Source organism: Ambystoma mexicanum, chromosome 8, assembly GCF_040938575.1.
Source record: "Ambystoma mexicanum isolate Mex_15411 chromosome 8, UKY_AmexF1_1, whole genome shotgun sequence".
Lineage (NCBI taxonomy): Eukaryota > Metazoa > Chordata > Amphibia > Caudata > Ambystomatidae > Ambystoma > Ambystoma mexicanum.
The window spans coordinates 731,981,651-731,998,307 of NC_090929.1; the positions used below are offsets into that span (position 1 = coordinate 731,981,651).

The 16,657-nt window shown below is 46.2% G+C and overlaps 40 non-coding genes and 7 pseudogenes across 40 annotated transcripts; all 47 read left to right on the forward strand.

The window, feature by feature from the left end:
• The first annotated feature begins 335 nt into the window (after window positions 1-335).
• Window positions 336-454, forward strand: LOC138480062 (5S ribosomal RNA). Its single transcript, XR_011273779.1, has one exon. It is a non-coding gene; the product is annotated as a 5S ribosomal RNA (ribosomal RNA).
• A 106-nt stretch (window positions 455-560) lies between these two features.
• On the forward strand, window positions 561-679 carry LOC138476982 (5S ribosomal RNA). The gene has a single exon (XR_011270984.1). It is a non-coding gene; the product is annotated as a 5S ribosomal RNA (ribosomal RNA).
• Window positions 680-1,143: 464 nt separating this feature from the next.
• LOC138479356 (5S ribosomal RNA) lies at window positions 1,144-1,262 on the forward strand. The gene has a single exon (XR_011273138.1). It is a non-coding gene; the product is annotated as a 5S ribosomal RNA (ribosomal RNA).
• Window positions 1,263-1,368: 106 nt separating this feature from the next.
• Window positions 1,369-1,487, forward strand: LOC138478235 (5S ribosomal RNA). Its single transcript, XR_011272121.1, has one exon. It is a non-coding gene; the product is annotated as a 5S ribosomal RNA (ribosomal RNA).
• Window positions 1,488-1,593: 106 nt separating this feature from the next.
• LOC138478172 (5S ribosomal RNA) lies at window positions 1,594-1,712 on the forward strand. The gene has a single exon (XR_011272064.1). It is a non-coding gene; the product is annotated as a 5S ribosomal RNA (ribosomal RNA).
• Window positions 1,713-1,818: 106 nt separating this feature from the next.
• Window positions 1,819-1,937, forward strand: LOC138476983 (5S ribosomal RNA). Its single transcript, XR_011270985.1, has one exon. It is a non-coding gene; the product is annotated as a 5S ribosomal RNA (ribosomal RNA).
• Window positions 1,938-2,401: 464 nt separating this feature from the next.
• On the forward strand, window positions 2,402-2,517 carry LOC138474173 (5S ribosomal RNA; annotated as a pseudogene).
• Window positions 2,518-2,623: 106 nt separating this feature from the next.
• LOC138476984 (5S ribosomal RNA) lies at window positions 2,624-2,742 on the forward strand. Its single transcript, XR_011270986.1, has one exon. It is a non-coding gene; the product is annotated as a 5S ribosomal RNA (ribosomal RNA).
• Window positions 2,743-2,848: 106 nt separating this feature from the next.
• On the forward strand, window positions 2,849-2,967 carry LOC138477697 (5S ribosomal RNA). Its single transcript, XR_011271632.1, has one exon. It is a non-coding gene; the product is annotated as a 5S ribosomal RNA (ribosomal RNA).
• Window positions 2,968-3,430: 463 nt separating this feature from the next.
• On the forward strand, window positions 3,431-3,546 carry LOC138474174 (5S ribosomal RNA; annotated as a pseudogene).
• Window positions 3,547-3,652: 106 nt separating this feature from the next.
• LOC138476986 (5S ribosomal RNA) lies at window positions 3,653-3,771 on the forward strand. The gene has a single exon (XR_011270987.1). It is a non-coding gene; the product is annotated as a 5S ribosomal RNA (ribosomal RNA).
• Window positions 3,772-3,877: 106 nt separating this feature from the next.
• On the forward strand, window positions 3,878-3,996 carry LOC138477698 (5S ribosomal RNA). Its single transcript, XR_011271633.1, has one exon. It is a non-coding gene; the product is annotated as a 5S ribosomal RNA (ribosomal RNA).
• Window positions 3,997-4,459: 463 nt separating this feature from the next.
• On the forward strand, window positions 4,460-4,575 carry LOC138474175 (5S ribosomal RNA; annotated as a pseudogene).
• A 106-nt stretch (window positions 4,576-4,681) lies between these two features.
• Window positions 4,682-4,800, forward strand: LOC138476987 (5S ribosomal RNA). Its single transcript, XR_011270988.1, has one exon. It is a non-coding gene; the product is annotated as a 5S ribosomal RNA (ribosomal RNA).
• A 106-nt stretch (window positions 4,801-4,906) lies between these two features.
• On the forward strand, window positions 4,907-5,025 carry LOC138477699 (5S ribosomal RNA). Its single transcript, XR_011271634.1, has one exon. It is a non-coding gene; the product is annotated as a 5S ribosomal RNA (ribosomal RNA).
• A 462-nt stretch (window positions 5,026-5,487) lies between these two features.
• Window positions 5,488-5,606, forward strand: LOC138479599 (5S ribosomal RNA). The gene has a single exon (XR_011273359.1). It is a non-coding gene; the product is annotated as a 5S ribosomal RNA (ribosomal RNA).
• Window positions 5,607-5,712: 106 nt separating this feature from the next.
• On the forward strand, window positions 5,713-5,831 carry LOC138476988 (5S ribosomal RNA). Its single transcript, XR_011270989.1, has one exon. It is a non-coding gene; the product is annotated as a 5S ribosomal RNA (ribosomal RNA).
• Window positions 5,832-6,295: 464 nt separating this feature from the next.
• Window positions 6,296-6,411, forward strand: LOC138474176 (5S ribosomal RNA; annotated as a pseudogene).
• Window positions 6,412-6,517: 106 nt separating this feature from the next.
• On the forward strand, window positions 6,518-6,636 carry LOC138476989 (5S ribosomal RNA). Its single transcript, XR_011270990.1, has one exon. It is a non-coding gene; the product is annotated as a 5S ribosomal RNA (ribosomal RNA).
• A 106-nt stretch (window positions 6,637-6,742) lies between these two features.
• Window positions 6,743-6,861, forward strand: LOC138477700 (5S ribosomal RNA). Its single transcript, XR_011271635.1, has one exon. It is a non-coding gene; the product is annotated as a 5S ribosomal RNA (ribosomal RNA).
• Window positions 6,862-7,324: 463 nt separating this feature from the next.
• LOC138474177 (5S ribosomal RNA) lies at window positions 7,325-7,440 on the forward strand (annotated as a pseudogene).
• A 106-nt stretch (window positions 7,441-7,546) lies between these two features.
• On the forward strand, window positions 7,547-7,665 carry LOC138476990 (5S ribosomal RNA). The gene has a single exon (XR_011270991.1). It is a non-coding gene; the product is annotated as a 5S ribosomal RNA (ribosomal RNA).
• A 106-nt stretch (window positions 7,666-7,771) lies between these two features.
• LOC138477701 (5S ribosomal RNA) lies at window positions 7,772-7,890 on the forward strand. The gene has a single exon (XR_011271636.1). It is a non-coding gene; the product is annotated as a 5S ribosomal RNA (ribosomal RNA).
• A 462-nt stretch (window positions 7,891-8,352) lies between these two features.
• Window positions 8,353-8,471, forward strand: LOC138477704 (5S ribosomal RNA). Its single transcript, XR_011271638.1, has one exon. It is a non-coding gene; the product is annotated as a 5S ribosomal RNA (ribosomal RNA).
• Window positions 8,472-8,934: 463 nt separating this feature from the next.
• LOC138476992 (5S ribosomal RNA) lies at window positions 8,935-9,053 on the forward strand. Its single transcript, XR_011270993.1, has one exon. It is a non-coding gene; the product is annotated as a 5S ribosomal RNA (ribosomal RNA).
• Window positions 9,054-9,159: 106 nt separating this feature from the next.
• Window positions 9,160-9,278, forward strand: LOC138478941 (5S ribosomal RNA). The gene has a single exon (XR_011272761.1). It is a non-coding gene; the product is annotated as a 5S ribosomal RNA (ribosomal RNA).
• A 106-nt stretch (window positions 9,279-9,384) lies between these two features.
• Window positions 9,385-9,503, forward strand: LOC138479531 (5S ribosomal RNA). The gene has a single exon (XR_011273297.1). It is a non-coding gene; the product is annotated as a 5S ribosomal RNA (ribosomal RNA).
• A 101-nt stretch (window positions 9,504-9,604) lies between these two features.
• On the forward strand, window positions 9,605-9,723 carry LOC138476993 (5S ribosomal RNA). The gene has a single exon (XR_011270994.1). It is a non-coding gene; the product is annotated as a 5S ribosomal RNA (ribosomal RNA).
• A 464-nt stretch (window positions 9,724-10,187) lies between these two features.
• Window positions 10,188-10,303, forward strand: LOC138474178 (5S ribosomal RNA; annotated as a pseudogene).
• A 106-nt stretch (window positions 10,304-10,409) lies between these two features.
• On the forward strand, window positions 10,410-10,528 carry LOC138476994 (5S ribosomal RNA). The gene has a single exon (XR_011270995.1). It is a non-coding gene; the product is annotated as a 5S ribosomal RNA (ribosomal RNA).
• Window positions 10,529-10,634: 106 nt separating this feature from the next.
• LOC138476995 (5S ribosomal RNA) lies at window positions 10,635-10,753 on the forward strand. Its single transcript, XR_011270996.1, has one exon. It is a non-coding gene; the product is annotated as a 5S ribosomal RNA (ribosomal RNA).
• A 473-nt stretch (window positions 10,754-11,226) lies between these two features.
• On the forward strand, window positions 11,227-11,345 carry LOC138478525 (5S ribosomal RNA). The gene has a single exon (XR_011272385.1). It is a non-coding gene; the product is annotated as a 5S ribosomal RNA (ribosomal RNA).
• A 106-nt stretch (window positions 11,346-11,451) lies between these two features.
• On the forward strand, window positions 11,452-11,570 carry LOC138480325 (5S ribosomal RNA). The gene has a single exon (XR_011274010.1). It is a non-coding gene; the product is annotated as a 5S ribosomal RNA (ribosomal RNA).
• Window positions 11,571-12,034: 464 nt separating this feature from the next.
• LOC138476997 (5S ribosomal RNA) lies at window positions 12,035-12,153 on the forward strand. Its single transcript, XR_011270997.1, has one exon. It is a non-coding gene; the product is annotated as a 5S ribosomal RNA (ribosomal RNA).
• A 106-nt stretch (window positions 12,154-12,259) lies between these two features.
• LOC138479811 (5S ribosomal RNA) lies at window positions 12,260-12,378 on the forward strand. Its single transcript, XR_011273551.1, has one exon. It is a non-coding gene; the product is annotated as a 5S ribosomal RNA (ribosomal RNA).
• A 106-nt stretch (window positions 12,379-12,484) lies between these two features.
• LOC138478683 (5S ribosomal RNA) lies at window positions 12,485-12,603 on the forward strand. The gene has a single exon (XR_011272527.1). It is a non-coding gene; the product is annotated as a 5S ribosomal RNA (ribosomal RNA).
• Window positions 12,604-12,709: 106 nt separating this feature from the next.
• On the forward strand, window positions 12,710-12,828 carry LOC138476998 (5S ribosomal RNA). The gene has a single exon (XR_011270998.1). It is a non-coding gene; the product is annotated as a 5S ribosomal RNA (ribosomal RNA).
• A 463-nt stretch (window positions 12,829-13,291) lies between these two features.
• On the forward strand, window positions 13,292-13,410 carry LOC138480241 (5S ribosomal RNA). Its single transcript, XR_011273941.1, has one exon. It is a non-coding gene; the product is annotated as a 5S ribosomal RNA (ribosomal RNA).
• A 106-nt stretch (window positions 13,411-13,516) lies between these two features.
• On the forward strand, window positions 13,517-13,635 carry LOC138480197 (5S ribosomal RNA). Its single transcript, XR_011273902.1, has one exon. It is a non-coding gene; the product is annotated as a 5S ribosomal RNA (ribosomal RNA).
• A 106-nt stretch (window positions 13,636-13,741) lies between these two features.
• Window positions 13,742-13,860, forward strand: LOC138476999 (5S ribosomal RNA). The gene has a single exon (XR_011270999.1). It is a non-coding gene; the product is annotated as a 5S ribosomal RNA (ribosomal RNA).
• Window positions 13,861-14,323: 463 nt separating this feature from the next.
• LOC138479103 (5S ribosomal RNA) lies at window positions 14,324-14,442 on the forward strand. The gene has a single exon (XR_011272908.1). It is a non-coding gene; the product is annotated as a 5S ribosomal RNA (ribosomal RNA).
• A 106-nt stretch (window positions 14,443-14,548) lies between these two features.
• LOC138477000 (5S ribosomal RNA) lies at window positions 14,549-14,667 on the forward strand. The gene has a single exon (XR_011271000.1). It is a non-coding gene; the product is annotated as a 5S ribosomal RNA (ribosomal RNA).
• Window positions 14,668-15,131: 464 nt separating this feature from the next.
• Window positions 15,132-15,247, forward strand: LOC138474678 (5S ribosomal RNA; annotated as a pseudogene).
• Window positions 15,248-15,353: 106 nt separating this feature from the next.
• LOC138477001 (5S ribosomal RNA) lies at window positions 15,354-15,472 on the forward strand. Its single transcript, XR_011271001.1, has one exon. It is a non-coding gene; the product is annotated as a 5S ribosomal RNA (ribosomal RNA).
• Window positions 15,473-15,578: 106 nt separating this feature from the next.
• Window positions 15,579-15,697, forward strand: LOC138478777 (5S ribosomal RNA). The gene has a single exon (XR_011272613.1). It is a non-coding gene; the product is annotated as a 5S ribosomal RNA (ribosomal RNA).
• Window positions 15,698-16,159: 462 nt separating this feature from the next.
• Window positions 16,160-16,278, forward strand: LOC138480319 (5S ribosomal RNA). Its single transcript, XR_011274005.1, has one exon. It is a non-coding gene; the product is annotated as a 5S ribosomal RNA (ribosomal RNA).
• A 106-nt stretch (window positions 16,279-16,384) lies between these two features.
• Window positions 16,385-16,503, forward strand: LOC138479245 (5S ribosomal RNA). Its single transcript, XR_011273037.1, has one exon. It is a non-coding gene; the product is annotated as a 5S ribosomal RNA (ribosomal RNA).
• Window positions 16,504-16,657: the final 154 nt, after the last annotated feature.

Here is a 16,657-nt window from a genome sequence, read left to right on the forward strand (position 1 = left end):
TATTTACATATAATTAGCATACAGGTAGTGTGTTCATGGGTAATAAATCGACTTTCACATGTAATGCAGTACAGAGAATATTGAGTCCTTCAAGAGGCATGAAAGAAAGCCGTTATTGTGTTGATTGTTCTCTCCACCTCCCTGCAACAGAAACAGGATGGATGGATTAAAGTTATCCTACCAGACATAGGAGTCCTGAATGGGCCCACCAGTCTTATATATCTCGCCTGATCGAGCCTGATCGAGCGATGAGCGTGGTATCATGTTGCAAGTGGCTGCATGGCTTAGCTTACTAAATGCAAATGCATAAGAGTAATATTCTTAGCATTTCTAGAGCCTACGGCCACACCACACTGAATGCGCCCGATCTCGTCTGATCTCAGAAGCTAAGCAGTGTCGGGCCTAGTTAGTACCTGGATGGGAGACTGCCTGGGAATACCAGGTGCTGTAGGCTTTTTTGTGCTCCAAGTTCAGGAAGTGAGCCATTTCTCAATTGCCTTTCAAAACTGCAAGGTCTAGCCGACTAGATGCTTAAAAGTACAAAACTCACTAGGCCCAGAGCCTACGGCCACACCACACTGAATGCGCCCGATCTCGTCTGATCTCGGAAGCTAAGCAGTGTCGGGCCTAGTTAGTACCTGGATGGGAGACCGCCTGGGAATACCAGGTGCTGTAGGCTATTTTGTGCTCCATGATTAGTAATTGCGCAACTTCTCAATTACTTTTCAAATTTGGTATGTTTCCAAAATAATTTTATCCCGTTTTATAGCGGAAATGTTGGACAACATTATGAGGGCTGGAGCTACCTATTTACATATAATTAGCATACAGGTAGTGTGTTCATGGGTAATAAATCGACTTTCACATGTAATGCAGTACAGAGAATATTGAGTCCTTCAAGAGGCATGAAAGAAAGCCGTTATTGTGTTGATTGTTCTCTCCACCTCCCTGCAACAGAAACAGGATGGATGGATTAAAGTTATCCTACCAGACATAGGAGTCCTGAATGGGCCCACCAGTCTTATATATCTCGCCTGATCAAGCGCTGATCGAGCGATGAGCGTGGTATCATGTTGCAAGTGGCTGCATGGCTTAGCTTACTAAATGCAAATGCATAAGAGTAATATTCTTAGCATTACTCGAGCCTACGGCCACACCACACTGAATGCGCCCAATCTCGTCTGATCTCGGAAGCTAAGCAGTGTCGGGCCTAGTTAGTACCTGGATGGGAGACCGCCTGGGAATACCAGGTGCTGTAGGCTTTTTTGTGCTCCAAGTTCAGGAAGTGAGCCATTTCTCAATTGCCTTTCAAAACTGCAAGGTCTAGCCGACTAGATGCTTAAAAGTACAAAACTCACTAGGCCCAGAGCCTACGGCCACACCACACTGAATGCGCCCGATCTCGTCTGATCTCGAAAGCTAAGCAGTGTCGGGCCTAGTTAGTACCTGGATGGGAGACCGCCTGGGAATACCAGGTGCTGTAGGCTTTTTTGTGCTCCAAGTTCAGGAAGTGAGCCATTTCTCAATTGCCTTTCAAAACTGCAAGGTCTAGCCGACTAGATGCTTAAAAGTACAAAACTCACTAGGACCAGAGCCTACGGCCACACCACACTGAATGCGCCCGATCTCGTCTGATCTCGGAAGCTAAGCAGTGTCGGGCCTGGTTAGTACCTGGATGGGAGACCGCCTGGGAATACCAGGTGCTGTAGGCTTTTTTGTGCTCCAAGTTCAGGAAGTGAGCCATTTCTCAATTGCCTTTCAAAACTGCAAGGTCTAGCCGACTAGATGCTTAAAAGTACAAAACTCACTAGGCCCTGAGCCTACGGCCACACCACACTGAATGCGCCCGATCTCGTCTGATCTCGGAAGCTAAGCAGTGTCGGGCCTAGTTAGTACCTGGATGGGAGACCGCCTGGGAATACCAGGTGCTGTAGGCTATTTTGTGCTCCATGATTAGTAATTGCACAACTTCTCAATTACTTTTCAAATTTGGTATATTTCCAAAATAATTTTATCCCGTTTTATAGCGGAAATGTTGGACAACATTATGAGGGCTGGAGCTACCTATTTACATATAATTAGCATACAGGTAGTGTGTTCATGGGTAATAAATCGACTTTCACATGTAATGCAGTACAGAGAATATTGAGTCCTTCAAGAGGCATGAAAGAAAGCCGTTATTGTGTTGATTGTTCTCTCCACCTCCCTGCAACAGAAACAGGATGGATGGATTAAAGTTATCCTACCAGACATAGGAGTCCTGAATGGGCCCACCAGTCTTATATATCTCGCCTGATCGAGCGCTGATCGAGCGATGAGCGTGGTATCATGTTGCAAGTGGCTGCATGGCTTAGCTTACTAAATGCAAATGCATAAGAGTAATATTCTTAGCATTACTAGAGCCTACGGCCACACCAGACTGAATGCGCCCGATCTCGTCTGATCTCGGAAGCTCAGTGTCGGGCCTAGTTAGTACCTGGATGGGAGACCGCCTGGGAATACCAGGTGCTGTAGGCTTTTTTGTGCTCCAAGTTCAGGAAGTGAGCCATTTCTCAATTGCCTTTCAAAACTGCAAGGTCTAGCCGACTAGATGCTTAAAAGTACAAAACTCACTAGGCCCAGAGCCTACGGCCACACCACACTGAATGCGCCCGATCTCGTCTGATCTCGGAAGCTAAGCAGTGTCGGGCCTAGTTAGTACCTGGATGGGAGACCGCCTGGGAATACCAGGTGCTGTAGGCTTTTTTGTGCTCCAAGTTCAGGAAGTGAGCCATTTCTCAATTGCCTTTCAAAACTGCAAGGTCTAGCCGACTAGATGCTTAAAAGTACAAAACTCACTAGGACCAGAGCCTACGGCCACACCACACTGAATGCGCCCGATCTCGTCTGATCTCGGAAGCTAAGCAGTGTCGGGCCTAGTTAGTACCTGGATGGGAGACCGCCTGGGAATACCAGGTGCTGTAGGCATTTTGTGCTCCATGATTAGTAATTGCACAACTTCTCAATTACTTTTCAAATTTGGTATGTTTCCAAAATAATTTTATCCCGTTTTATAGCGGAAATGTTGGACAACATTATGAGGGCTGGAGCTACCTATTTACATATAATTAGCATACAGGTAGTGTGTTCATGGGTAATAAATCGACTTTCACATGTAATGCAGTACAGAGAATATTGAGTCCTTCAAGAGGCATGAAAGAAAGCCGTTATTGTGTTGATTGTTCTCTCCATCTCCCTGCAACAGAAACAGGATGGATGGATTAAAGTTATCCTACCAGACATAGGAGTCCTGAATGGGCCCACCAGTCTTATATATCTCGCCTGATCGAGCGCTGATCGAGCGATGAGCGTGGTATCATGTTGCAAGTGGCTGCATGGCTTAGCTTACTAAATGCAAATGCATAAGAGTAATATTCTTAGCATTACTAGAGCCTACGGCCACACCAGACTGAATGCGCCCGATCTCGTCTGATCTCGGAAGCTCAGTGTCGGGCCTAGTTAGTACCTGGATGGGAGACCGCCTGGGAATACCAGGTGCTGTAGGCTTTTTTGTGCTCCAAGTTCAGGAAGTGAGCCATTTCTCAATTGCCTTTCAAAACTGCAAGGTCTAGCCGACTAGATGCTTAAAAGTACAAAACTCACTAGGCCCAGAGCCTACGGCCACACCACACTGAATGCGCCCGATCTCGTCTGATCTCGGAAGCTAAGCAGTGTCGGGCCTAGTTAGTACCTGGATGGGAGACCGCCTGGGAATACCAGGTGCTGTAGGCTTTTTTGTGCTCCAAGTTCAGGAAGTGAGCCATTTCTCAATTGCCTTTCAAAACTGCAAGGTCTAGCCGACTAGATGCTTAAAAGTACAAAACTCACTAGGACCAGAGCCTACGGCCACACCACACTGAATGCGCCCGATCTCGTCTGATCTCGGAAGCTAAGCAGTGTCGGGCCTAGTTAGTACCTGGATGGGAGACCGCCTGGGAATACCAGGTGCTGTAGGCATTTTGTGCTCCATGATTAGTAATTGCACAACTTCTCAATTACTTTTCAAATTTGGTATGTTTCCAAAATAATTTTATCCCGTTTTATAGCGGAAATGTTGGACAACATTATGAGGGCTGGAGCTACCTATTTACATATAATTAGCATACAGGTAGTGTGTTCATGGGTAATAAATCGACTTTCACATGTAATGCAGTACAGAGAATATTGAGTCCTTCAAGAGGCATGAAAGAAAGCTGTTATTGTGTTGATTGTTCTCTCCACCTCCCTGCAACAGAAACAGGATGGATGGATTAAAGTTATCCTACCAGACATAGGAGTCCTGAATGGGCCCACCAGTCTTATATATCTCGCCTGATCGAGCGCTGATCGAGCGATGAGCGTGGTATCATGTTGCAAGTGGCTGCATGGCTTAGCTTACTAAATGCAAATGCATAAGAGTAATATTCTTAGCATTACTAGAGCCTACGGCCACACCAGACTGAATGCGCCCGATCTCGTCTGATCTCGGAAGCTCAGTGTCGGGCCTAGTTAGTACCTGGATGGGAGACCGCCTGGGAATACCAGGTGCTGTAGGCTTTTTTGTGCTCCAAGTTCAGGAAGTGAGCCATTTCTCAATTGCCTTTCAAAACTGCAAGGTCTAGCCGACTAGATGCTTAAAAGTACAAAACTCACTAGGCCCAGAGCCTACGGCCACACCACACTGAATGCGCCCGATCTCGTCTGATCTCGGAAGCTAAGCAGTGTCGGGCCTAGTTAGTACCTGGATGGGAGACCGCCTGGGAATACCAGGTGCTGTAGGCTTTTTTGTGCTCCAAGTTCAGGAAGTGAGCCATTTCTCAATTGCCTTTCAAAACTGCAAGGTCTAGCCGACTAGATGCTTAAAAGTACAAAACTCACTAGGACCAGAGCCTACGGCCACACCACACTGAATGCGCCCGATCTCGTCTGATCTCGGAAGCTAAGCAGTGTCGGGCCTAGTTAGTACCTGGATGGGAGACCGCCTGGGAATACCAGGTGCTGTAGGCATTTTGTGCTCCATGATTAGTAATTGCACAACTTCTCAATTACTTTTCAAATTTGGTATGTTTCCAAAATAATTTTATCCCGTTTTATAGCGGAAATGTTGGACAACATTATGAGGGCTGGAGCTACCTATTTACATATAATTAGCATACAGGTAGTGTGTTCATGGGTAATAAATCGACTTTCACATGTAATGCAGTACAGAGAATATTGAGTCCTTCAAGAGGCATGAAAGAAAGCCGTTATTGTGTTGATTGTTCTCTCCACCTCCCTGCAACAGAAACAGGATGGATGGATTAAAGTTATCCTACCAGACATAGGAGTCCTGAATGGGCCCACCAGTCTTATATATCTCGCCTGATCGAGCCTGATCGAGCGATGAGCGTGGTATCATGTTGCAAGTGGCTGCATGGCTTAGCTTACTAAATGCAAATGCATAAGAGTAATATTCTTAGCATTTCTAGAGCCTACGGCCACACCACACTGAATGCGCCTGATCTCGTCTGATCTCGGAAGCTAAGCAGTGTCGGGCCTAGTTAGTACCTGGATGGGAGACTGCCTGGGAATACCAGGTGCTGTAGGCTTTTTTGTGCTCCAAGTTCAGGAAGTGAGCCATTTCTCAATTGCCTTTCAAAACTGCAAGGTCTAGCCGACTAGATGCTTAAAAGTACAAAACTCACTAGGCCCAGAGCCTACGGCCACACCACACTGAATGCGCCCGATCTCGTCTGATCTCGGAAGCTAAGCAGTGTCGGGCCTAGTTAGTACCTGGATGGGAGACCGCCTGGGAATACCAGGTGCTGTAGGCTATTTTGTGCTCCATGATTAGTAATTGCGCAACTTCTCAATTACTTTTCAAATTTGGTATGTTTCCAAAATAATTTTATCCCGTTTTATAGCGGAAATGTTGGACAACATTATGAGGGCTGGAGCTACCTATTTACATATAATTAGCATACAGGTAGTGTGTTCATGGGTAATAAATCGACTTTCACATGTAATGCAGTACAGAGAATATTGAGTCCTTCAAGAGTCATGAAAGAAAGCCGTTATTGTGTTGATTGTTCTCTCCACCTCCCTGCAACAGAAACAGGATGGATGGATTAAAGTTATCCTACCAGACATAGGAGTCCTGAATGGGCCCACCAGTCTTATATATCTCGCCTGATCGAGCGCTGATCGAGCGATGAGCGTGGTATCATGTTGCAAGTGGCTGCATGGCTTAGCTTACTAAATGCAAATGCATAAGAGTAATATTCTTAGCATTACTAGAGCCTACGGCCACACCAGACTGAATGCGCCCGATCTCGTCTGATCTCGGAAGCTCAGTGTCGGGCCTAGTTAGTACCTGGATGGGAGACCGCCTGGGAATACCAGGTGCTGTAGGCTTTTTTGTGCTCCAAGTTCAGGAAGTGAGCCATTTCTCAATTGCCTTTCAAAACTGCAAGGTCTAGCCGACTAGATGCTTAAAAGTACAAAACTCACTAGGCCCAGAGCCTACGGCCACACCACACTGAATGCGCCCGATCTCGTCTGATCTCGGAAGCTAAGCAGTGTCGGGCCTAGTTAGTACCTGGATGGGAGACCGCCTGGGAATACCAGGTGCTGTAGGCTTTTTTGTGCTCCAAGTTCAGGAAGTGAGCCATTTCTCAATTGCCTTTCAAAACTGCAAGGTCTAGCCGACTAGATGCTTAAAAGTACAAAACTCACTAGGACCAGAGCCTACGGCCACACCACACTGAATGCGCCCGATCTCGTCTGATCTCGGAAGCTAAGCAGTGTCGGGCCTAGTTAGTACCTGGATGGGAGACCGCCTGGGAATACCAGGTGCTGTAGGCATTTTGTGCTCCATGATTAGTAATTGCACAACTTCTCAATTACTTTTCAAATTTGGTATGTTTCCAAAATAATTTTATCCCGTTTTATAGCGGAAATGTTGGACAACATTATGAGGGCTGGAGCTACCTATTTACATATAATTAGCATACAGGTAGTGTGTTCATGGGTAATAAATCGACTTTCACATGTAATGCAGTACAGAGAATATTGAGTCCTTCAAGAGGCATGAAAGAAAGCCGTTATTGTGTTGATTGTTCTCTCCATCTCCCTGCAACAGAAACAGGATGGATGGATTAAAGTTATCCTACCAGACATAGGAGTCCTGAATGGGCCCACCAGTCTTATATATCTCGCCTGATCGAGCGCTGATCGAGCGATGAGCGTGGTATCATGTTGCAAGTGGCTGCATGGCTTAGCTTACTAAATGCAAATGCATAAGAGTAATATTCTTAGCATTACTAGAGCCTACGGCCACACCAGACTGAATGCGCCCGATCTCGTCTGATCTCGGAAGCTCAGTGTCGGGCCTAGTTAGTACCTGGATGGGAGACCGCCTGGGAATACCAGGTGCTGTAGGCTTTTTTGTGCTCCAAGTTCAGGAAGTGAGCCATTTCTCAATTGCCTTTCAAAACTGCAAGGTCTAGCCGACTAGATGCTTAAAAGTACAAAACTCACTAGGCCCAGAGCCTACGGCCACACCACACTGAATGCGCCCGATCTCGTCTGATCTCGGAAGCTAAGCAGTGTCGGGCCTAGTTAGTACCTGGATGGGAGACCGCCTGGGAATACCAGGTGCTGTAGGCTTTTTTGTGCTCCAAGTTCAGGAAGTGAGCCATTTCTCAATTGCCTTTCAAAACTGCAAGGTCTAGCCGACTAGATGCTTAAAAGTACAAAACTCACTAGGACCAGAGCCTACGGCCACACCACACTGAATGCGCCCGATCTCGTCTGATCTCGGAAGCTAAGCAGTGTCGGGCCTAGTTAGTACCTGGATGGGAGACCGCCTGGGAATACCAGGTGCTGTAGGCATTTTGTGCTCCATGATTAGTAATTGCACAACTTCTCAATTACTTTTCAAATTTGGTATGTTTCCAAAATAATTTTATCCCGTTTTATAGCGGAAATGTTGGACAACATTATGAGGGCTGGAGCTACCTATTTACATATAATTAGCATACAGGTAGTGTGTTCATGGGTAATAAATCGACTTTCACATGTAATGCAGTACAGAGAATATTGAGTCCTTCAAGAGGCATGAAAGAAAGCCGTTATTGTGTTGATTGTTCTCTCCATCTCCCTGCAACAGAAACAGGATGGATGGATTAAAGTTATCCTACCAGACATAGGAGTCCTGAATGGGCCCACCAGTCTTATATATCTCGCCTGATCGAGCCTGATCGAGCGATGAGCGTGGTATCATGTTGCAAGTGGCTGCATGGCTTAGCTTACTAAATGCAAATGCATAAGAGTAATATTCTTAGCATTTCTAGAGCCTACGGCCACACCACACTGAATGCGCCCGATCTCGTCTGATCTCGGAAGCTAAGCAGTGTCGGGCCTAGTTAGTACCTGGATGGGAGACCGCCTGGGAATACCAGGTGCTGTAGGCATTTTGTGCTCCATGATTAGTAATTGCACAACTTCTCAATTACTTTTCAAATTTGGTATGTTTCCAAAATAATTTTATCCCGTTTTATAGCGGAAATGTTGGACAACATTATGAGGGCTGGAGCTACCTATTTACATATAATTAGCATACAGGTAGTGTGTTCATGGGTAATAAATCAACTTTCACATGTAATGCAGTACAGAGAATATTGAGTCCTTCAAGAGGCATGAAAGAAAGCCGTTATTGTGTTGATTGTTCTCTCCATCTCCCTGCAACAGAAACAGGATGGATGGATTAAAGTTATCCTACCAGACATAGGAGTCCTGAATGGGCCCACCAGTCTTATATATCTCGCCTGATCAAGCGCTGATCGAGCGATGAGCGTGGTATCATGTTGCAAGTGGCTGCATGGCTTAGCTTACTAAATGCAAATGCATAAGAGTAATATTCTTAGCATTACTTGAGCCTACGGCCACACCACACTGAATGCGCCCGATCTCGTCTGATCTCGGAAGCTAAGCAGTGTCGGGCCTAGTTAGTACCTGGATGGGAGACCGCCTGGGAATACCAGGTGCTGTAGGCTTTTTTGTGCTCCAAGTTCAGGAAGTGAGCCATTTCTCAATTGCCTTTCAAAACTGCAAGGTCTAGCCGACTAGATGCTTAAAAGTACAAAACTCACTAGGCCCAGAGCCTACGGCCACACCACACTGAATGCGCCCGATCTCGTCTGATCTCGGAAGCTAAGCAGTGTCAGGCCTAGTTAGTACCTGGATGGGAGACCGCCTGGGAATACCAGGTGCTGTAGGCTTTTTTGTGCTCCAAGTTCAGGAAGTGAGCCATTTCTCAATTGCCTTTCAAAACTGCAAGGTCTAGCCGACTAGATGCTTAAAAGTACAAAACTCACTGGGACCAGAGCCTACGGCCACACCACACTGAATGTGCCCGATCTCGTCTGATCTTGGAAGCTAAGCAGTGTCGGGCCTAGTTAGTACCTGGATGGGAGACCGCCTGGGAATACCAGGTGCTGTAGGCTTTTTTGTGCTCCAAGTTCAGGAAGTGAGCCATTTCTCAATTGCAAAACTGCAAGGTCTAGCCGACTAGATGCTTAAAAGTACAAAACTCACTAGGCCCTGAGCCTACGGCCACACCACACTGAATGCGCCCGATCTCGTCTGATCTCGGAAGCTAAGCAGTGTCGGGCCTAGTTAGTACCTGGATGGGAGACCGCCTGGGAATACCAGGTGCTGTAGGCTATTTTGTGCTCCATGATTAGTAATTGCACAACTTCTCAATTACTTTTCAAATTTGGTATGTTTCCAAAATAATTTTATCCCGTTTTATAGCGGAAATGTTGGACAACATTATGAGGGCTGGAGCTACCTATTTACATATAATTAGCATACAGGTAGTGTGTTCATGGGTAATAAATCGACTTTCACATGTAATGCAGTACAGAGAATATTGAGTCCTTCAAGAGGCATGAAAGAAAGCCGTTATTGTGTTGATTGTTCTCTCCACCTCCCTGCAACAGAAACAGGATGGATGGATTAAAGTTATCCTACCAGACATAGGAGTCCTGAATGGGCCCACCAGTCTTATATATCTCGCCTGATCGAGCGCTGATCGAGCGATGAGCGTGGTATCATGTTGCAAGTGGCTGCATGGCTTAGCTTACTAAATGCAAATGCATAAGAGTAATATTCTTAGCATTACTAGAGCCTACGGCCACACCAGACTGAATGCGCCCGATCTCGTCTGATCTCGGAAGCTCAGTGTCGGGCCTAGTTAGTACCTGGATGGGAGACCGCCTGGGAATACCAGGTGCTGTAGGCTTTTTTGTGCTCCAAGTTCAGGAAGTGAGCCATTTCTCAATTGCCTTTCAAAACTGCAAGGTCTAGCCGACTAGATGCTTAAAAGTACAAAACTCACTAGGCCCAGAGCCTACGGCCACACCACACTGAATGCGCCCGATCTCGTCTGATCTCGGAAGCTAAGCAGTGTCGGGCCTAGTTAGTACCTGGATGGGAGACCGCCTGGGAATACCAGGTGCTGTAGGCTTTTTTGTGCTCCAAGTTCAGGAAGTGAGCCATTTCTCAATTGCCTTTCAAAACTGCAAGGTCTAGCCGACTAGATGCTTAAAAGTACAAAACTCACTAGGACCAGAGCCTACGGCCACACCACACTGAATGCGCCCGATCTCGTCTGATCTCGGAAGCTAAGCAGTGTCGGGCCTAGTTAGTACCTGGATGGGAGACCGCCTGGGAATACCAGGTGCTGTAGGCTATTTTGTGCTCCATGATTAGTAATTGCACAACTTCTCAATTACTTTTCAAATTTGGTATGTTTCCAAAATAATTTTATCCCGTTTTATAGCGGAAATGTTGGACAACATTATGAGGGCTGGAGCTACCTATTTACATATAATTAGCATACAGGTAGTGTGTTCATGGGTAATAAATCGACTTTCACATGTAATGCAGTACAGAGAATATTGAGTCCTTCAAGAGGCATGAAAGAAAGCCGTTATTGTGTTGATTGTTCTCTCCACCTCCCTGCAACAGAAACAGGATGGATGGATTAAAGTTATCCTACCAGACATAGGAGTCCTGAATGGGCCCACCAGTCTTATATATCTCGCCTGATCTCGCCTGATCGAGCCTGATCGAGCGATGAGCGTGGTATCATGTTGCAAGTGGCTGCATGGCTTAGCTTACTAAATGCAAATGCATAAGAGTAATATTCTTAGCATTTCTAGAGCCTACGGCCACACCACACTGAATGCGCCCGATCTCGTCTGATCTCGGAAGCTAAGCAGTGTCGGGCCTAGTTAGTACCTGGATGGGAGACTGCCTGGGAATACCAGGTGCTGTAGGCTTTTTTGTGCTCCAAGTTCAGGAAGTGAGCCATTTCTCAATTGCCTTTCAAAACTGCAAGGTCTAGCCGACTAGATGCTTAAAAGTACAAAACTCACTAGGCCCAGAGCCTACGGCCACACCACACTGAATGCGCCCGATCTCGTCTGATCTGGGAAGCTAAGCAGTGTCGGGCCTAGTTAGTACCTGTATGGGAGACCGCCTGGGAATACCAGGTGCTGTAGGCTATTTTGTGCTCCATGATTAGTAATTGCGCAACTTCTCAATTACTTTTCAAATTTGGTATGTTTCCAAAATAATTTTATCCCGTTTTATAGCGGAAATGTTGGACAACATTATGAGGGCTGGAGCTACCTATTTACATATAATTAGCATACAGGTAGTGTGTTCATGGGTAATAAATCGACTTTCACATGTAATGCAGTACAGAGAATATTGAGTCCTTCAAGAGGCATGAAAGAAAGCCGTTATTGTGTTGATTGTTCTCTCCACCTCCCTGCAACAGAAACAGGATGGATGGATTAAAGTTATCCTACCAGACATAGGAGTCCTGAATGGGCCCACCAGTCTTATATATCTCGCCTGATCAAGCGCTGATCGAGCGATGAGCGTGGTATCATGTTGCAAGTGGCTGCATGGCTTAGCTTACTAAATGCAAATGCATAAGAGTAATATTCTTAGCATTACTCGAGCCTACGGCCACACCACACTGAATGCGCCCGATCTCGTCTGATCTCGGAAGCTAAGCAGTGTCGGGCCTAGTTAGTACCTGGATGGGAGACCGCCTGGGAATACCAGGTGCTGTAGGCTTTTTTGTGCTCCAAGTTCAGGAAGTGAGCCATTTCTCAATTGCCTTTCAAAACTGCAAGGTCTAGCCGACTAGATGCTTAAAAGTACAAAACTCACTAGGCCCAGAGCCTACGGCCACACCACACTGAATGTGCCCGATCTCGTCTGATCTCGGAAGCTAAGCAGTGTCAGGCCTAGTTAGTACCTGGATGGGAGACCGCCTGGGAATACCAGGTGCTGTAGGCTTTTTTGTGCTCCAAGTTCAGGAAGTGAGCCATTTCTCAATTACCTTTCAAAACTGCAAGGTCTAGCCGACTAGATGCTTAAAAGTACAAAACTCACTGGGACCAGAGCCTACGGCCACACCACACTGAATGCGCCCGATCTCGTCTGATCTTGGAAGCTAAGCAGTGTCGGGCCTAGTTAGTACCTGGATGGGAGACCGCCTGGGAATACCAGGTGCTGTAGGCTTTTTTGTGCTCCAAGTTCAGGAAGTGAGCCATTTCTCAATTGCCTTTCAAAACTGCAAGGTCTAGCCGACTAGATGCTTAAAAGTACAAAACTCACTAGGCCCTGAGCCTACGGCCACACCACACTGAATGCGCCCGATCTCGTCTGATCTCGGAAGCTAAGCAGTGTCGGGCCTAGTTAGTACCTGGATGGGAGACCGCCTGGGAATACCAGGTGCTGTAGGCTATTTTGTGCTCCATGATTAGTAATTGCACAACTTCTCAATTACTTTTCAAATTTGGTATGTTTCCAAAATAATTTTATCCCGTTTTATAGCGGAAATGTTGGACAACATTATGAGGGCTGGAGCTACCTATTTACATATAATTAGCATACAGGTAGTGTGTTCATGGGTAATAAATCGACTTTCACATGTAATGCAGTACAGAGAATATTGAGTCCTTCAAGAGGCATGAAAGAAAGCCGTTATTGTGTTGATTGTTCTCTCCACCTCCCTGCAACAGAAACAGGATGGATGGATTAAAGTTATCCTACCAGACATAGGAGTCCTGAATGGGCCCACCAGTCTTATATATCTCGCCTGATCGAGCCTGATCGAGCGATGAGCGTGGTATCATGTTGCAAGTGGCTGCATGGCTTAGCTTACTAAATGCAAATGCATAAGAGTAATATTCTTAGCATTTCTAGAGCCTACGGCCACACCAGACTGAATGCGCCCGATCTCGTCTGATCTCGGAAGCTAAGCAGTGTCAGGCCTAGTTAGTACCTGGATGGGAGACCGCCTGGGAATACCAGGTGCTGTAGGCTTTTTTGTGCTCCAAGTTCAGGAAGTGAGCCATTTCTCAATTGCCTTTCAAAACTGCAAGGTCTAGCCGACTAGATGCTTAAAAGTACAAAACTCAGTGGGACCAGAGCCTACGGCCACACCACACTGAATGCGCCCTATCTCGTCTGATCTTGGAAGCTAAGCAGTGTCGGGCCTAGTTAGTACATGGATGGGAGACCGCCTGGGAATACCAGGTGCTGTAGGCTTTTTTGTGCTCCAAGTTCAGGAAGTGAGCCATTTCTCAATTGCCTTTCAAAACTGCAAGGTCTAGCCGACTAGATGCTTAAAAGTACAAAACTCACTAGGCCCTGAGCCTACGGCCACACCACACTGAATGCGCCCGATCTCGTCTGATCTCGGAAGCTAAGCAGTGTCGGGCCTAGTTAGTACCTGGATGGGAGACCGCCTGGGAATACCAGGTGCTGTAGGCTATTTTGTGCTCCATGATTAGTAATTGCACAACTTCTCAATTACTTTTCAAATTTGGTATGTTTCCAAAATAATTTTATCCCGTTTTATAGCGGAAATGTTGGACAACATTATGAGGGCTGGAGCTACCTATTTACATATAATTAGCATACAGGTAGTGTGTTCATGGGTAATAAATCGACTTTCACATGTAATGCAGTACAGAGAATATTGAGTCCTTCAAGAGGCATGAAAGAAAGCCGTTATTGTGTTGATTGTTCTCTCCACCTCCCTGCAACAGAAACAGGATGGATGGATTAAAGTTATCCTACCAGACATAGGAGTCCTGAATGGGCCCACCAGTCTTATATATCTCGCCTGATCGAGCCTGATCGAGCGATGAGCGTGGTATCATGTTGCAAGTGGCTGCATGGCTTAGCTTACTAAATGCAAATGCATAAGAGTAATATTCTTAGCATTTCTAGAGCCTACGGCCACACCACACTGAATGCGCCTGATCTCGTCTGATCTCGGAAGCTAAGCAGTGTTGGGCCTAGTTAGTACCTGGATGGGAGACTGCCTGGGAATACCAGGTGCTGTAGGCTTTTTTGTGCTCCAAGTTCAGGAAGTGAGCCATTTCTCAATTGCCTTTCAAAACTGCAAGGTCTAGCCGACTAGATGCTTAAAAGTACAAAACTCACTAGGCCCAGAGCCTACGGCCACACCACACTGAATGCGCCCGATCTCGTCTGATCTCGGAAGCTAAGCAGTGTCGGGCCTAGTTAGTACCTGGATGGGAGACCGCCTGGGAATACCAGGTGCTGTAGGCTATTTTGTGCTCCATGATTAGTAATTGCGCAACTTCTCAATTACTTTTCAAATTTGGTATGTTTCCAAAATAATTTTATCCCGTTTTATAGCGGAAATGTTGGACAACATTATGAGGGCTGGAGCTACCTATTTACATATAATTAGCATACAGGTAGTGTGTTCATGGGTAATAAATCGACTTTCACATGTAATGCAGTACAGAGAATATTGAGTCCTTCAAGAGGCATGAAAGAAAGCCGTTATTGTGTTGATTGTTCTCTCCACCTCCCTGCAACAGAAACAGGATGGATGGATTAAAGTTATCCTACCAGACATAGGAGTCCTGAATGGGCCCACCAGTCTTATATATCTCGCCTGATCGAGCGCTGATCGAGCGATGAGCGTGGTATCATGTTGCAAGTGGCTGCATGGCTTAGCTTACTAAATGCAAATGCATAAGAGTAATATTCTTAGCATTACTAGAGCCTACGGCCACACCAGACTGAATGCGCCCAATCTCGTCTGATCTCGGAAGCTCAGTGTCGGGCCTAGTTAGTACCTGGATGGGAGACCGCCTGGGAATACCAGGTGCTGTAGGCTTTTTTGTGCTCCAAGTTCAGGAAGTGAGCCATTTCTCAATTGCCTTTCAAAACTGCAAGGTCTAGCCGACTAGATGCTTAAAAGTACAAAACTCACTAGGCCCAGAGCCTACGGCCACACCACACTGAATGCGCCCGATCTCGTCTGATCTCGGAAGCTAAGCAGTGTCGGGCCTAGTTAGTACCTGGATGGGAGACCGCCTGGGAATACCAGGTGCTGTAGGCTTTTTTGTGCTCCAAGTTCAGGAAGTGAGCCATTTCTCAATTGCCTTTCAAAACTGCAAGGTCTAGCCGACTAGATGCTTAAAAGTACAAAACTCACTAGGACCAGAGCCTACGGCCACACCACACTGAATGCGCCCGATCTCGTCTGATCTCGGAAGCTAAGCAGTGTCGGGCCTAGTTAGTACCTGGATGGGAGACTGCCTGGGAATACCAGGTGCTGTAGGCATTTTGTGCTCCATGATTAGTAATTGCACAACTTCTCAATTACTTTTCAAATTTGGTATGTTTCCAAAATAATTTTATCCCGTTTTATAGCGGAAATGTTGGACAACATTATGAGGGCTGGAGCTACCTATTTACATATAATTAGCATACAGGTAGTGTGTTCATGGGTAATAAATCGACTTTCACATGTAATGCAGTACAGAGAATATTGAGTCCTTCAAGAGGCATGAAAGAAAGCCGTTATTGTGTTGATTGTTCTCTCCACCTCCCTGCAACAGAAACAGGATGGATGGATTAAAGTTATCCTACCAGACATAGGAGTCCTGAATGGGCCCACCAGTCTTATATATCTCGCCTGATCGAGCCTGATCGAGCGATGAGCGTGGTATCATGTTGCAAGTGGCTGCATGGCTTAGCTTACTAAATGCAAATGCATAAGAGTAATATTCTTAGCATTTCTAGAGCCTACGGCCACACCACACTGAATGCGCCTGATCTCGTCTGATCTCGGAAACTAAGCAGTGTCGGGCCTAGTTAGTACCTGGATGGGAGACTGCCTGGGAATACCAGGTGCTGTAGGCTTTTTTGTGCTCCAAGTTCAGGAAGTGAGCCATTTCTCAATTGCCTTTCAAAACTGCAAGGTCTAGCCGACTAGATGCTTAAAAGTACAAAACTCACTAGGCCCAGAGCCTACGGCCACACCACACTGAATGCGCCCGATCTCGTCTGATCTCGGAAGCTAAGCAGTGTCGGGCCTAGTTAGTAACTGGATGGGAGACCGCCTGGGAATACCAGGTGCTGTAGGCTATTTTGTGCTCCATGATTAGTAATTGCGCAACTTCTCAATTACTTTTCAAATTTGGTATGTTTCCAAAATAATTTTATCCCGTTTTATAGCGGAAATGTTGGACAACATTATGAGGGCTGGAGCTACCTATTTACATATAATTAGCATACAGGT